The sequence below is a fragment of the Sturnus vulgaris genome, unplaced genomic scaffold (genome assembly GCF_052056855.1).
Source record: "Sturnus vulgaris isolate bStuVul1 unplaced genomic scaffold, bStuVul1.hap1 Scaffold_212, whole genome shotgun sequence".
Lineage (NCBI taxonomy): Eukaryota > Metazoa > Chordata > Aves > Passeriformes > Sturnidae > Sturnus > Sturnus vulgaris.
This window is the reverse complement of record NW_028276272.1, coordinates 618,887-622,803: the sequence shown is the minus strand read 5'-3', so window position 1 is coordinate 622,803 and position 3,917 is coordinate 618,887.

Sequence of the window (3,917 nt, the reverse complement as noted above, 5' to 3'; positions counted from 1 at the left end):
ATGGAAGCCAGGGTGCAGTGTGACACAGCGGTGCCTGATTGGAACAAAGGAACCACTGCTGACAGCCCAGAAACTCCTGGAACCAAGGGGCTGTGGTGACACAGCAGGGCCACATGGAACCAAGGAGACCTGTGACATTTAGGAACCTCATGGAACCAAGAGTCCACTATGACACTGCAGAAACAAGGAGACCATTGGGACGTTGTGGAAGCTCACAGAACCAAGCAGCCCTCGAGACACTCCAGGGCCTCGTTGAAGCAGGGAGACCACTGTGACAGTCCAGAACCTCATGGAGCTAAGGCTCTCTTGTGACACAGCAGGCTCCCATGCAACCAATTGTCCATTGTGACAATGCAGATCCCAGGAGACCATGGTTACACTACGGAAGCTCATGGAACCAAGGGTCCATTGTGACAAAGCAAGGCCTTGTGGAACCAAGGAGAGCATTGTGACGTAATGGAACCTCGTGGAACCAAGGGTCCGTTGTTAGAGTCCAGAACCAAGGACACCATTGTGACAGTCCAGAACCTCATGGGACCAAGATTCCCTTGTTACACAGTGGCACTTGATGGAACCAAGGAGCCACTGTAGCACAGCAAAGCTGCATGAAACCTATGGTCCGTAGCGATACTGCGGATCCAGGGAAACCATGGCGATACCACGGAACCTCATGGAACCAAGGGTCCAGTGTGACCCAGCAGAACCTCTTGGAATCAAGGCACCCATGTTACACTATGGAACCTCATGGAGCCAAGGGTCCGGTGTGTCGTTGCGGGGCCTCACTGGAGCAAAGGACATGGTTGATGGGACAGAAGCTCATGGAAACGATGGGATATTGGGACATTGCAGAGCCTCATGGAACCAAGGAGACCACTGTGACACTGAGGAAGAATTATGGAAGCAAGCAGCCACTGTAGAACCAAGGAGAGCACTGTTGACAGTACAAAACCTCCTGGAACTGAGAGGCCATTGTTCTACAGCGAGGCCTCGGGGAACCAAGGGGCCATGGTGACACTGTGGGGCCTCATGAACCAAGTAGTCGTTGTGACACAGCGGGGCTGCTTGTAACCAATTGTCCATCGTGATACTGCAGATGCAAGAGACCGTGCTGACACTATGGCAGTTCATGGAACCGAGAGGCTGTTGTGACACACCAAGGCCTCGTGGCACCAAGGAGAGAGCATTGTGGCAGTGCAGAACTAAGGAGGCCATTTTGACAGTACAGACCCAAATGGAACCAAGGGTCCACTGTTATCCGGCAGGGCCTCGTGGAACCAAGGGGCCCTCGTGAAAGTGTGCAAGGGGCATAATGGAGTCAGGGACACCACTGATACTGAAATCTGCTGGATAGCAACTTTTGAACACAGTTTTGAGGATTTGAGAGCAGGTATTCTTTATTACACCATGGTGGTCGCTTGGGCAATCCTTCATCTACTCGAGTGCACTGGCCACCAGGCAATCGGAGCTTTTATCACTCACACTGATGATGTATTCATTAGTTAACTCCACCTGGAATTTATTTGCCATAATTGCACCCCTTCTCACAAGTCCTTCTATGGTTCTTTGGAGTGTGTCTTCAACATGCACTGTCCTTTTTAGGTGACTGCTCTTTGATCCCCGCTTTTGAGGAAGGGCAATATTATTGTTGTGTATAACTTCTGCTTTTGTCAGCCTTGCAGAGCTGAGCTGACATTCTCCTTGCGTTTTGTGCACGCTCCGTTTGCCTCGGCTACATCCTTTGTGCGTTTCTCCAAGACTGTGCTCTTCTGTTCTCTGCCCTTGGTAAGTGTAAATGTTGTTCTGTTCTCCTGTCCTTGTCACAGTGCTCGCCCCACGAGGCGTGTCTGCAAGCCCCTCCAACCCATGGACTTGGGATGGGCAAGTGTTCCTGAGGGAACAGGGATGGGACAGCTGGGCTGGACTGGCCCAAGGGATGTTCCATTCCATGTCACACCACGATCAGCAATCAACTGGGAGAAGCAGGGGCATGGGGGATGGGGGGGGGGGGGGTGGGGGTGTGTCACCATCTGCCAACACAGGCCGAGGATTGTTCGATCTCAGAGGTGCAAACAGGTAAATAGCGGGGGACAAATCAGTTTATTCAACAACAGCAATGCATTTTTATTGAATGCCAAACAATTCAGTTGCGCTAGAGGGGAGAGATATAGGAAACGGAGTATAGAGAGAGAAAAGGAGGGGAAGGGGGAAGTAGCTACCAACAGACGAGACCAAGGTCATGGTGGGCCAGCCAATGGAAGGGTGGTCATCCGTGGGGAGTACTCAGGGTCTTCTCCAGAGGATCGCTCTTTTGTAGTCCTTTTCCAAAGCGAGTGGCTTGTGGCCAAGAGGCGGGGAGATTTATGGAGCATTGTGTGGTGCTCCAAGAGACAGGTGCGGTCGTGCAGTACATGCAGGCTTCAGCTGGTACCATGACAGCACAGTCCAGTGAGCACAACACACCTGCAAAGAGTCCCTTGGCAAGCACCCACCTCAAGCAGGCCAGAAAACCATTGTCCAGAGTCAACCTGGGCGGGGGTCCTTGAGGTCTTCTTGAGAGGGTCATGAGGCAAAAATGAGGGAAACTTCACACCGACCCTTAGAGTGGTAGATGAGAGGCAGCCCTCAGGAAACGGTGGCCACCCAGAGCTGTTACTCCTAGCAGATTTTGGCTGGGAGCAAGCCTTGTATGTAGTGCTTTTTCAGGGGGAATATCAGTTTCAGCCGTGGGAACCTGCAAAAGGGGCTGGTACTTTTCCATAGGAAGGAAAGCACAGAGCCTTAGTGCTCCAGGAGCTGATGAGAGGCAGTCCTCAACATTCCAGGATCAGCCAGTCTTGCCAGGTGGCCCCCGGGGAGGCCCAGCCAGCCAGACCTGTTCCATGTTGCCTTGGTTCCATGGGGCCTCACAGTGTCACAATGTTCTCCTTGATTCCAGGAGTCCCTGTAGTGTCCCGATATTCTCCTTGTCACAATATTCTCCCTGCTTCTGTAGTGTAAACAATGGCCCCTTGCTTCCCTAAGGTCCTGCAGAGTCACCACGGCCCCTGGGCTCCATGTGGCCCTGCTGTGTAACAAAGGCTCCTTGGTTCTCTGGGCCGCACAGCTTCATCACTGACCCTTGGTTCCATTGGGGTCCTGAGTCTCACAAAGGTACCCCCGATTGCATGAGGCACCAGAGTGTCAAAATGGTCTCTTTGGTTCCATGAGGTTCCGCAGTGTCCCCATGGTCGCTGTCAGAGGCTGGATGACATCAATGTCCCCAGACCCGTCGGGATGCTCGGAATGCCCGAGTGGGGCCGGGGCTGGGACAGACCTTGGAATGAGGTGGGACAGAACCCCGTCCCCAGCCATGGCCTGGCAGATCTGCCAATCACACAGCAGGGGCAGAGCAAACCCAGCTGTGACTGCCTGAGCTGTCAATCAATCACACAGCAGGGGCAGCGCCCAGCCAGCTCTGATTGGCTGAGCCGTCAATCAATCACACAACAGGGGCAGCGCCCAGCCAGCTCTGATTGGTTGAGCCGTCAATCAATCACACAGCAGGGTCACCGCCCAGCCAGCTCTGATTGGCTGAGCCGTCAATCAAGCACACAGCAGGGGCAGCGCCCACCCAGCTCTGATTGGCTGAGCCGTCAATCAATCCCACACAAAGGCAATGAAACACAGCAGTGCGTGGTAAGAAAGCAGATGTCCCTGAAAAGAGGAGAGCTTAGAAAACGCTAGGGATTTAAAAAATCGGGCATGACGTCAAGCCCTGGTCTGAATCCTGAAATCTCCTGGGTCTGTGTCTCAGCCACACTGGAAGCCTAGCAGCTGGTAGCTCTCTGCATATCTATCTGGAGATCTTCTGTCTTTCTGTCTCTTTTTTCTCTTTTAACCTTCTTATCCTCTTTTACTGGAATGTTTTTGGGTAGTTT